The sequence below is a fragment of the Diadema antillarum genome, unplaced genomic scaffold (genome assembly GCF_040938485.1).
Source record: "Diadema antillarum isolate AM-2024a unplaced genomic scaffold, OU_Dant_1.0 scf00000037, whole genome shotgun sequence".
Taxonomy (NCBI): domain Eukaryota; kingdom Metazoa; phylum Echinodermata; class Echinoidea; order Diadematoida; family Diadematidae; genus Diadema; species Diadema antillarum.
In genome coordinates, this window is record NW_027270926.1 from 2,667,050 (window position 1) to 2,681,406 (window position 14,357).

The following is a 14,357-nucleotide window of genomic DNA, read 5'->3' on the forward strand; positions in this document are numbered from 1 at the left end:
CAGAGGGATCTAAATTTGGATCAGACAACTTATACTTGGAATATTTACAGAACACTCTGACTCTAAACAGACAAGGTTGTGGTATTTGTGAGAATGTTGGTTGTCAGGTCTACAGTTTACAAAATTATTCTTTTCTGTAAGGACACTAAAACATACAAAATGCACTGTAATTGTGGTATACAAACCAGCAGATAATCCTCCTATTTGTAACTAAAAATCATCCATATTGCTGATATCCAACAAAAAGTTTATAAAGAGCTCCATTAAAAAAAGGGGGGAAAGAAAAGCAGCTTGAAGGGGATTTGATGCAGAAAGGGGATTTGATGCAGAAGTGCACCCCAAACTTTGAAAAATCACTGTAATTGATGTTGGGCCAGCCAAAAGGGCAATATTTCCATCTGATTGGGATGGCGACAAGCAATATCACTTTAATTCTAATTAATTGCATCTCATCAGTTTGCGGCACACACCAGACACTGCCTCGACAAGCAAAGGCACTGGTTTTCTCTTTTATAAACGTCAAGTCCTATCTGCGCAACTTTGGTTTACACAAATTTATGTCATCAAATTAGACCTAAATACAGTCTATGTTATGGAATTTCCATTCATCAGAATGCTAAGTACATGTTTGACCAAAATTAAGGCCATTTTCAGAGAGTGGCCATCATAATTTTTTGCATTTGATCAAAGGTTGGAAGCCCAAGTACAGCTTTGGAAGCATACAGTGCATTTCTGAGAAGAGAAAACATTCTTAGCATTCACAGGAATTAATTCTGCAAATTAATTTTGCAAATTCTGGTATTTATCAGCAAGTTTAATTCATGCACGTGTATCGCTTTAACAAGAAGTGCGTAAATTTGTACAGTAAAAAGCTAAACGTACAGTCTGTAACATCTATCAATCTGGATGAAACATCCCCTCATTCTTGATCCTAGGGAATTTTAAAATCAAAATGATATCAATACCAAATTGCTCTTATAATAAAATATGCTCTTGCTGCAAAAATACAAGCATCAATGCATCAGGGAACTATTCCTAATACTGATGTGTTGAATATTATGCATGCCTGCAGTCAGTAGTGTGACTGTCATGAAGCTGTCTGCTGGAATTAAATTTGTTTGTGCATGCATTTGTTTGATGTTTATTATTGCCTTCCATGAACAACAACTATGATCCTTTTGCACATGAATATGAGAGAAAAACAGTTTTGCCATGTTCCGAATGATAATGTTACACAAAATACTGTCCCCCAGGATATTCTGTGAGTGTGTGCACTGGATCCAGGCAAATGTTGCATGACAGTTTTGTAAATATATTTCAGTGACAAAGGTTGCCAAGAGCAACCACCAGCCAACATACTTGAGGCTAATAATCTCACAACATCCATACAAATGTGATGTGTGTTGCTCTTGATTAACTTATCAGAATTTCAACAAATGAACAAAAAAATGGAAACTTGGTTGAAGTAGTATCAAACAGCTATGTAGTAAAAGATATCAAAAACTTATGTACATATCTTTCTCTTCTTTTTTTTCTTGCTAAGTATGAAACTTGAAAAACCACAGGACAATGGCTACAGTTTATAAGTCCAGCAGGATTATGAATGAAGACTTATTCTTTCCTTCGTACTTAGTGAACAGAGGGTGACTGATGATCAGCGATACCCTTGGGTGTCATCTATAACACTTTGTCTTGACATTTCCTGTTTAGGGCGCTAACTCGCAAATTGCAGCAGAAATCTAATTACTAGCAAGAGGCCAGAGTTTACATGCAGTTTCATAGTCTGCACAGGATGGCCCTCTCACACTAATGATATGCCTTAGACCACTGACCTCAAATAACCTCTGATCACTGGCCTAGGTCCCTTGTCCATAGCCTTCTAGGGGTGAGTCTGAGGTCAACCACTGTACATTCTCTCTTCCCCCTCCCCTTTCAAACATCATGATCAGTAAACAGGTGTCTCCATGTTTCTTTCAGCCAAGATTATATATCAGGGCTGCCAACACTGGAAACTAGTTGAGAGTGAGACTCCCATAGGCCAATGCTATAATTTAGGAGTCAAAATGAGTGAGATCAATAGAAATGCATGCAAATGAAATAAAGTTTTAGAGTGAGAAAGGACCAAAATGCGTGAGTCTCACGCTCAATGCGTGAGAGTTGGCAGCCCTGATATATGGTGTACATTGTGCATTTCTGCACAATACTTGGCTGCTGGACTGTGACACCACCATTTAAAATGAAAGAAAGGCTAGACTACTGAATTCCTTGGGTGACTCTTTCTCAGAAATATAAACTGCCACTAGAAGCTAAAGAAGGCAAATTCTGTCTGGACTTACTGTATGGTATTGTGTTCGTTTTGATGTGCTTGTACAAGGCAATCCAGACTGGTGGGTGATATTAGCTTTTTGAAGCATGAAGTCACTGAGATAACACAAGTCTCCATCAAGAGAGACAACAGTACAGGCAAAAAGGCTTGGCATCAAATCTCATTCTGTCAAATGCTGTTTTTTCAGAGTCTACGGGAATCTTATGTACATAGATGATATACAATGGTTAAAGGTGAGGCAATGTACAGCGTAAGACTGTAGCCTTTCACATGCCACACCCCTTTCCCCTCTTATTTCCCTACATGTAGGCCTACAAATATACATTGTAGGGCCTACACATACTACAATGATTTCTACAGTATGGTGAAAGAGTGATAATCCCCTACAATTCCAATGGGTAGGAATTGCTATGCAAAGTTGATCAGATGGCAAAAAGGCTCAACAACAAAAGATACTGGTTGAATTAAAATGCTATCTCTTGTTACAAGAGTCTTTACTCTTTACTCATATTTTGTAGAAACACTCATTCCGCACAGGGCACAAAAAGAGCAAGCATGTTAATAATAGTATAATGATCTGACCTGCGAGAAATCAACAAACCTCGGTTACATTTGATAATCATCAGTGCTGTACAGACAGATGTGTAGCATGAATAGGCCTGTGATGTAATATCTTGACTCTGTGGAATTAAAATAATCATAAAATTCATCTTACTCAGAAGAGCGCAAGAAATAACTAGTGTGAAAATATCCACTTTTACAGTACGTAGTATATTGACACATAAGGCCTACATGAAATACACACCTCGATCTTTCTTTGCTTTTTACCACCCTCCCCACCTCCCCTCCACATTGATGATGAAGTCAAGGCATTAAAATAGAGTTTGTCAACCTCTGCATCCTCTCTTGCTCTGTTTTTCCTGCCCTTGCTCTTGCTCTCTTTGCCCCCCGCGGGGGCCCCTTGTATCAACAAGTTATATTAGTAATGTCTGCATTTATGTCTTGAATGCACTGGAAAATGCAGGCTCCCTAATAAGAAGCTACTACATCAACGAGAGAGTGTGCACTGTATGTGTGGTCACTATCCATGGTATGATACACACTTGTACAACCAGTCAGGCATTATGCACAAAAGGTGTACAGCATCGCTACCATCAGCCTTTTTCAAAGACCCTCACAGTCAGATATCAGCAAGGAGAGCCCAAGCCAAGCGGTCAGTATGATGACCGTTAGACTTCTGCAAATGTGATCATATTCATGAGCAAACCAAAACACCAAATGGCAAACCATTTCTTCTCGATAATTAAGCCACTGAATCATGTCCCGGTAGTCACTTTGAATGATGGAATTGCTAGATTTTCACCATTGGGGTGTTGGTGCAATGTAAAAATTTGCATCGAAATCTGAACTTCTTCAATTGGAGGCTCTCTGCTGTGTTGTAGTGATACAGTGTACATGTATGTATTCGCTACCAGACGCTAGGAGCAAAATTCAGCAATTGTATGTAAGTTAAAGTCCTATGGCTCTCTTGCAGGGCTTGTCTCTCCCTGGTGGCTCGACTTTCTCTTGCTTGATGATCCTCTGCTCTCATATCATTTCTACAGCAAAAAGGCCTCTGACACAGGCTAAACTACCAAAACACTATCCAGCCAGTGTGTGTGTGTGGGTGTGGGGGGGGGGGGAATCCCCATGAGTCATACAGGCAACCTTGATCAATAATCACAGATGCAAACATCTCCCAATGATCAACAAAACAGGATAAAGGCCAAATTCACTGTCTGTACACACAATTCATACTTCTTGACAACAAGCAACAGCTCAATTTGCATATATCACAATGTATATCTCCAAAAGGTCAAGTATTGGAGCTGAGCAGAGGTGCACCTGCCTGATAAAAATTGGCCTTCTCCAATTTTACTAATCTTTAACATGGGGCAATACTTTCAAACAGAGAATTGTGGGGGTTTACAAAATGTTTACATTTGTTTATAAATGTGTGAGTATACTCTCCAGAGGTTCTGCACAATACAGGTAGACAAAGAAAGAGGAACTGAACAAATAAAAATGACCAAATAACAAGAATAGGGAACAACCAGTCTCCCAAAATATGCTTTCTGAAACCAGATGGCATTAGGCAACTGGTACAATAACATGCCAATAATGCACTGTTGCCAGCATCACAAATACATTGTACATGTTCAGTATGAGTCAATCAAATGCATGGGCAGATGAGTGCATTCAAATTACACACGTATACACATGATCTCAAGTTAGGCAGGCTGTACAGTTACAGAGCATGCCTTGTCAAAATCAGGGAATGTATGGCATTGCTATGGCACAGGGATGCAGCGTCATCAACAGTATGTGTTTGCCAGCTGCGCATTGTGTGATTAAATGCTTTGTTAAAAGTCTGGTCAGTGATGTCTGCAACAACATAATTTGACATTAGTATCACACACTCTCTCAATTTCGAGTTGCTATGCAATTCTCTTGCTTATGTACTCCCAACCAAAGTACAAGTTTGTGAATCCTCAAATACTGTTCAAGCTCACTTTGTCCAGTGTGGTGTCACTCAGCTGAACTGGGCACCACCAATTTTACTTGGCAATCTCCATCCATGTTGTTCACAAACACAAACATATGAGCATATGCTATCAATGAGAGTGCTGTGATACATAGGACCTGCCCACCCTCTCACAAAAGGAGACAGCCAAGCGATTGACCACATTCCTCACCATATTCCTCACCAGCTACTCGTTTCAACTGTTGTGGCAGACTGTGAGATGTTAATAACTACAGCACACACAAGCCTGCACTGCAAGTACAAGTGCCATTATGAGCAGTGCAATCACTCTGCCCAAGCAGTACTTCACAGAGCAAACTATTGATGTACAGGTATGTCTCACTCTGAAGCAGTCATTAACATAGGCCTACCTACATACATGGGGATGTACATGTATGCATTTCATAGAACAGTACATTTGTAACGCACAAGTTACAGTATATGGTACATACACATGGTACGGTATGTAGTGGTTACTCTTTACTGTAGTATAAAACAGAGGTGTTTATAAACATCTCACTAACAATGGATTGGGGCATAATAGCCTACATTTTGTCTTGTGCTAGCGAGTTTGAAGTCATGACATTGTGTGACCAGTCGGCATTACTGTGATGTAAATTTGGAGCAATCACTTACTAAAATATATGTAAACGTGTCTCCTAATCTAGCAGATTATATTGCTTGAATTCATGAACCGAACTCCTCCTGTATTTCCATATCTGTTATCAAAATATTTAAGTAAGCGTTAGTTGGTTCAGAGATGACCAATAATTTAAAACAAAAACATATAAAGACAAAAGGGGAAACAACATTTGTCGTGCAATGACATTTTCAAGAAGCCCACCACTTGGCAAGACGTGGCAGTTTGTACAGTTTGGCTGTTAGTGTGCTGACATTCCTTATGTACATTCTTGTTGTGTGTGTGTTTGTTTTTTGTTTTTTTTTGGGGGGGTGCACAGTACATAAGTACTATTTATTGCTTGAATTAAAGTTATGTTTCTTCCTGTAAACTTTGAGTCACTTTGTTGTTGTTGTTGTTGTTTTTCTTTTTGCCAATAAGAGCCGCAAAGGTACAAATTTCTTTGACGTTGGCAGCAAAGATCCTACATTTACCAGCATCTCAATTGATGACATTTGATGGTCATACTTCTTGGATGGATAATAGTTAAAGCAAATAATCAACATTGGTGAAGATGATGGGACAAAATATCACTTCCGAGGCGATCTGGAGGTAGCTATCTTTCCGAAGCGCAGCTGAAGAAAGATAGCGTACACATTCAGATCGCCGAGGAAGTGATAGTTTGTCTCATTGCCTGAAACTAAAAGTGGATTATTTGCTTTATATTCCACATCTAGGGTCCTAGATATTCCCATTTTATTCCATATCTGAAACTGTTTTAGCCGTCTTTAGGTATCCTTGGGGCTTAGGCTACGTAGTTTACTTTAGACGTATGCCCGTAGATGACAAAACAACAAATTTGCTCCGCGCACCGCAGCATTGAAATAAAAGTGCGTTGCACTGTGGACTATCATTTGACCTAGTTAAGTGATAGTCCACAGTGCAACGCACTTTTATTTTGCGCGTACTCGTCTAACATACAGTAAGGACCGCATGAACTGAAGAGATCCGCGAAACAAAAGGGACTATCAACATAGAGTGTAACGAACTTTTCTTCTCAGGTGATGTGACGGGCAAAACTATGCTTTATCACATGATCAGCTCTTGACCAATCCTACAGCAAGATTCTTAGATGTGGAATATAACACAAAATATGACACTGGAATTATACTAAAAGCATAATTTGCCATTTGCAGATGAAACAAAAACCCAGCATTAGTGCTTCAAAATAGTTCTAAAATGTGAGCTAGGGATAGAAACAACCAATGTAAAAATTCGACTGGTATAATCGATGCTATTGTTACATACAAAATGTGAACAACAGTTACAATTAAAATGTTTCCAGACTAAACCGTCTACAGCTATGGTTTAATAAGAAATGGTGATATATCTCCTTATATTTTAGGATTTATTGCAAAATGTTTGTATGGTAGGATCTTTTGTGATACAACTGACCTATATATGCATCAAATGTGATATCTTGAAAAAAAATTTAAATCACTTCTCCAAAAGGTAAACAGGACCTTTAAATGCTTGCTATGCGCAGCTCCAGATCTGGTTCTGTCAAGTGTGACTGAATACCAAAATGTCATAATGTCCCATGCACATAAAAAAAATTTAAAAAATAGATTCAATATGAACAAAACCCCACAAGATTTACTTAGGCATCCTAATGCATTATATGGAAAGACTGAGTAATAAATAAATTATTCTGTACACATGGACTTTATGATTGGGACGGAAGAGATCAGGAGAGTGCATACCATACAAACAAGTTTTGCATAAGTTTTGAAAAAAAAAACATTTTGGCATTACAGCATTTATTACTGATATCATATCAGAACAGGATACATCAGCTGAATATCAGAAAAAAAAAGTTATCTGGGCTTGCATAGACACACATGCAAACTCTTATAATGGCACATGCTTATAACAGTTTGCAACATACTGGAGAGCATACACATTACCATACATAACACAGGACCCATGACAAGCTAATACGCTGGCTTCAAAAGGCATTATTTAATTGGATCGCAGCTGCACTGCACGGCCCAGTATCATACTGATGATTACAGATTGTACATAATTGTATGCTTTTGTCATCTTTAAGTTGGAACAGCGAGGGGCTTTCCCACCTCCCTGGTTGGAAGGATCAGCAATGTACTTTTTCTACAGGAATTTTGTGCATGGTTACTGTAAAACAAGGAATGTTTACATGCATTAATCACTTTGGGAATTTCGAGAGGGCCACAATTCGCTAAATGAAAATGCACACAAAAGTTCCTGTCTACATTATTTATGCACTGAAAGCCAATGACAATTTGAAAAAAAAGATTCATGCCACGAAAACAGCTTGCTTTTAAAGTTAGATTATTTGAAATGTACAACTGTATACATCATGTAGATATATATTGTAGATGTACAAAGGTATGGTACACTAACATGTTGTGCTACAATGTACATGTATGCAACATATAATGCCATAGTGCAGAATCACATTTGAAATACCACTTCATATTCTCCTACTAGACATTTAAACTTTAAAACATAGTCTTTGCACATCCTACAGCACAACATTTCATAACCATTTAAAACATCAAATTTGTTTTTAGGTGTTATTCTTTGACATTTTCAATTACAGTACATCAAGAAGGGAGCAGCTTTGTCATCAAAACTTGGAGTTCAAAACACAGATTGGGTCACTGTAGCTCAAAAGCAACTCAGGAGTATTGATGTACTTAGCTCTCAACATTACTACAGTACATTCATGGTCCTTATGAAAACACTTGGTGAAGAGAATCGTGAGCTTAGTAATGTCCAGCAGATTGCAATACACCCCTGAAAGTGAATGACTGGCAAGTGCAGCAGGCATTCAGTTGAAACAATAGGCAGCTGGTGGCATACTTGAGGAAAAACAAAAAACAGAACAAAGGAAGTTGAAGTACAACACTTTCAACTCCCACTATGAAATGGATAATTTGTGAAGACTTTCACTTGACAGCATGTGATATCCTTGTGTAGTGTGTATCAGGACCACTTCCAAATAGACAAGGAAAAATATTGTAAGAGATGGCTCCTTCAAAGCCTTAGATTAAAATACACAGCACTAACCTACAAACTTCATATCAGCTAACAGCAATTTATCAGCTGACCATGCTTTAGGGTGCTTTTTCTTTACTCTTGCATGAATATTACTTGTTCAAGAGAATCAGATACTAAATTTTGATTACATTGGAATGATTAGAGAAAGGCAATGCAGATATCAAGGAAAATATAATGCACTTAGTTAAATGTGCAGAAGCATATTGCACTACAAGAGTTTATCTTGTTCAATTCACCTGCCTGCACAATACAAATGCACTCATAAACAGAAGTTAGCCATCCAGTTTTACAGACTCAATATGAGAGCTAGAAGTCAACATGCAATGATTGCTGCAAGTTGAAGAAGTCACAATTCATTAAGAAATGCATAGTGTATATGTGTATGTGTTTGTCTGTGTCTGTTTGTCTGTCAGTATGTGCAATCTAGGATTCTTAGGAATGGCATAAATTTCTCATCCGTCTTCATTCAAGTTCATTCAACTTGCCATATTCATTTTAATAGTAGGCATTACATTGAATCTTTTTCTCTCGGTTACCGTACTTGAAAAAAATTGTCGCAAGATACATGGCTAATTTCAGTTTCAAATTGTGCTGGCAGCGTATGCGGCACGCCATGACTGCTCGCAAAGAGCATGTTGTTTTGAGCTACGCATGAAAGTTGACGTCGACATCGACACTTCCCAATGACAAATTTGGCTCAAATTTACACAAGTGGTCAGAATAACTATATAGTTCTAGGCCTTACAACTAATAGTTTCTATATCCACTAGAAATACTGGTAGCATACTAGTTATCTACATTACTAGTACCGTTAATCAGTATTCTGAGGGTATTGATTGGTGCAGTTTGGTTTAAAGTGAGCAGGATAATCTGGATTTCAGATAAATCTACCCGGCCAGTATATCCCTGATACCCCTTCCAAAAAATTATACAAAAACTGAACACAACACTGTACTTCTGTAGACTTATAGTTATACCACACGCCGCTTTAAAACAAAAAACAAAACAAAAAACTCACACACACAAACACCCAACCTAACGACCATAACATTTTAGGCACTGGGATGGGATGTGCTTAGACAGAAAGATCCGTCTGTCCGGAGGAGTCTTTTATTTTTTGCCATTAACGCTCTCCTACGGAGGGGATAAGTGAAGCCAGACGCACACGTATTCAGTGTGCGCGCATATACGTACGTCGCCATATTGATTATGACGTAATCGAACTTGACAACATGAACAATTCGTCGCTGATGAGCTCTGCATTTTTAATTACCCCTGTATTGAATTGCAACTGGAAAAATAAAAACAAAATGAGGGTGGAAAGTACAGGTCTCCTCACTTCATGCATATTCATATGTTCAAAACACTACATTCATAGTTGCAAAATCTTAATAAAATTGCCATATAAGTGTACATTTTTGTAACCCTAATTTTATGCATTAAATATGACTTTATGCAAGTTATTTATAGCCTATCAATAACTTGTCAATAATAATTTTTAAACAATTTTTTGTATCTCTTCCTTTTAAATTTGAATGAAAGAGGTCACGTCTACCTGTTTCATGCAGTCGGCTTCCATCCTACAGTTTTTTGCTCATTGACCCATCCTCCCGATAAAGGGGTATAATAAGGTTTTGTGAACCCTGTAGGCTACTGAAATTTGACCTGTTGCGTTGCTAGCGTCAGATTTTTATTATACTGAGGTGATATATTTTTGATCTCGTGTCAAGTTATTGTTTCTGTTATAACGATCAAGTAGACTGCCCTTGGTATTGCATTTTTTCTCTGTAGCGGAAAAAATAGTACATTCTTTCCTGACAAAATAGCCGCAGAATTTTATTTCTATCGGTGTGGCGCTCGCGTTTCCCCCTTGTGCGTAGGCGCAGCGATTTGGTCCCACGTCGTCCATTGTTCGATGCGTGAACGTGCATTTTGGGAGTTGGCGCATGCCTGTGGCCGCTGCATTATGTCGTGCTATTTTGCTGGTTTATAGGCTAGTTTGCATGCAGAATGCATGTTGTACGGCATGGTTCATTGGTCAATAAGTTTTTGTTATTAAAAATAGACCAGAAAGGACTAGGTTCCTATGTGTAGCCAGCTAGAGACTCAGTTAGAGTGCTAACAATGGCTACATTAGCAGTGATTAGACAGCAGTCTGTCGTTGTTATAGGTCTGGACGTAATTTAAATCAGATCATCAGTAATAAAATAGTCGGCCTACATATCAAACCTAAGGTATTAATTCGTGCATTTACACATTGGCCTTGCAATATCTTGTATTGAGTGTAGCCTGTATATAAACTAGTAATAGTATTTATTTTAATAATATTAATACACTTGTATATCTACTAGGCCCTAACAACACTGATAGTAGATCTACGTGTAGGTTGCTACGGGCAATTTGCAACATGTGTCTAACAATATACTTGCCATACATGGTGCATATCATGTGCCAAAAAAGAAATTAAAAAAAAAGTACCTGGTACATAATTTCTATATCAAATATACATGATACGTTACGTATTATGAGTCTAAAGTGACAGTGCATGCGGAGGTTGTTTGTATCTTTGTTGATGAATTAGACAAAATGCACAATAATAATGTGACGTGACCTGAAAAAGTACCGGTATTAGCTACTGCTATAGTGATGTTTGTTTTTTTTTTTAACAGTGTTGCACAGAGAGATGTAATTTCCTGGTTCTTTGTTGAAAGTACAGATTTTCGCGCTGCAAAACCATGCAGTTGATGCAATGAAAGTTCATCAAGTTTTTTTTTTTCTTTTTATTCAGCGACCAAAGTAATGAAAGGTGATGGTGTTCACTATATCATATAGGGGTAGGAAAATAGTGGGGTACCGGTACCCAGCGTTGAACAAAAGTTTCTTCTAGCAAAGTACTACCACAAACAATCACAGTCAATGGGTTCAAATGATATTTGTAGCATAGTCAACTGTTCATAAGTTGTTGAGATACTGCTACCACACACAAACAATCATGGAATCAATTGGTTCAAATGACATATTCATGATATTAGTAGCATAGCCAACTGTGATAAGTTGTTGAGATACTACTACCACACAATCACAGAATCAATGGGTTCAAATGACATATTCATGATATTTGTAGCATAGTCCTCTGTTCATATGTTGTTGAGATACTTCTGCCACACAATCATAGAATCAATGGGATCAAATGACATGACATCTGTAGCATACTCGACTGTTCATAGTTGTTGAGATGTACGTACAATATAATGTGCAGCAACAAACAAATAATTTGAACTAGGTGTACTCGTATGCCAGATGAAATTCTATTGCACTGTATCTATTGATAAACAAATTAATCAAATTACAGCTACCAGTATTTTCTGCTTTCCTGTAAATTGTCTGCAGTCTCAATTTGATAGTGATACTGGTAGTGGTACCTACCAGGTACATATCGGTGTATTGTGATGATAATGATAACAGCATGGCAATAATGAAGTTATGATTTCAAAGTAGATTTCACTTGCATACAGAGTTGTGCAGTCTTGTATAGTGCCATGTGCAATCCAGTCTTTTTTAATTGAAGGAAGTTTGATTGATTGTAAGCTTGTGACGGCAGTAGCACAATACAGGAAGTAGTGTAATGAATATTGACACACTCCTTTGATCCATCCTCCCTCTGCCTACCCGCGCCCGGCCCGGCCCGGCCCGGTCGCGCCCAGCCCTGCTCCGCTATACCCCGCGGGCCCGCATGATATCTGCACACAACCCGTGTCGGGCAATTGAAGCAGAGCCCGCGTGCGGTGACCATCTATTTGATTTGCCGTAAGCGTGAATCGAATTGCCCTGAGCAGTAACACAAGGTCAAATGCAAGGGGCATAAATGATTCACAAAAAAACTGTAGGATGAACAGAAACCACAGATAATTGTCAGAAATGTCCTAAATGATGTCAAAAAGACTATCACATTTCACAGAAAATTGCAACTTAAGATATGAAAAAGTCAAGAAAATGTGTTGAAATCTGATGCTAATTACGATCCTGTCTGTGTGTCCCATGGGACCGACTCATGCATGATAGCGACACATGGTTGAAATATCGAGCATTGTGAAGTGAATGTTCAGCTAGGAACGTTCTGATTTTTTGTGAGAGATTGTGTATGTCTTGCTCCTTTGGATTTTAGTTTTAATATGTTTGATAACCACTCTGAATTTTTTTAATGACGTCAGATATTGAGTCATCATCTTCCGTTAGTGAGCAGTTTCGAACGGAGACCGAATCGAAGTATTTTTAATGTAAATGCTGAAGTGAGCCCTCTCTCGACGGATTGCGCAATGGCCGCGCTCTACGTACGATGATGAAGCGCCTATGACGACCCCACATACGTGCGCAGTCTCCACGGAACATTCCCCGACGGACAGATACACTAACATTACCACTGTATCAGACCGATCTTTCAGTCAAGGATGTGCTGTGACCCTGTGTGCTGTCACAGCATATCCCATCCCAGTTTAGTTCGGAAAGAGCTGCTTCAGGATTATCTCATCAAGGGGGGGGGGGGGGGGGGGGTCCAAGAAGCGTTATAACTGTGAAAGCCAGCCGCTCATTTTCACCGTCTTCTCTCACACACACACACCTTTCAAGTACTGTAATACTGCCTCATCTTCCTTCGAAATGCCGGACTACCCCAGGGCACAACCGTTAGTACACGCGAAGAACCCGGCCGCCGCACCTGATCATACAGTCAACCCGTCTCTCTTCCAAATCAAATTCAAAATTCATCATGGTGTGTGGGAGGATACGACAAAACATCGAGGTATCGTGTCAGAAATGTAATGCAGTTTTACAAAGACAAAGGGAATTCTTACCTGAGCGAAAATTGTAAAGGTTAGGTGAAACCAGTTCTTTTTTTCGGGCTCAGTTGGGAGGTTTTGGTGAGGCAGTCAGCTGCTTCATCAGCTTACCTTGTGGTACCGGTAGGAAGTAGCCAGAGAAGTATACGGTATGATTGTACGTACCGACCGTCCAACTACGTTGTTTCGATACTGCATCTATCAAAGAGAATCTTTGGTGGATATGGGCGGCACATAACAGCTGCAAATGCAGCACACGACGGTTCAAGCTATGGGTTTATTGGGTTCAAGTCGAGGAGATTGCATGCCGTCCGTCTAGTACCGACGACCGTATCGTATCGTATGACTGCTTGCTAAACAAATTTGAACAATGATGGCGCTAATGTAAATACATCAGAGCGGGTTAACCCCGCTCTGAAATACATCATAACAGAGCGGGTTTATCCCAACCCGCTCTGAAATTTAGAGTTGGATTAGGCCTATACAGCTCTATGAAATACAATACTGTAGTCATCCACTCCTAAGAGCAAGATCCTTGATATAAGCTCTTTGAACGCATCCAAAGATATATTTAAAATCTCTTTGAATATACATCCAAACAGTGCCGTAAAAATACAACACTGCATCCAAGTAATAGATGAGCTGATGAAAAATCTCTTTGAATACATCTAACTCAGAGGTTACTTCTGTGTGATGATGAACCATTTTAAATCTAGACCAAAATCTACAACGATAATACTCGAGCAAAGAGTAGGTGTGAGGAGAAAAATCTCTTTGTACTCCAGTAACCGGCTTATGTAAGTACATCGAGGCAATGATTATATTACAATATTTGACATACCATGCAAATTCATCAACTACGGAAAAAAATAAGGAAGACAATTGTTTTTCTGTACCTATATCTAGTGAAAT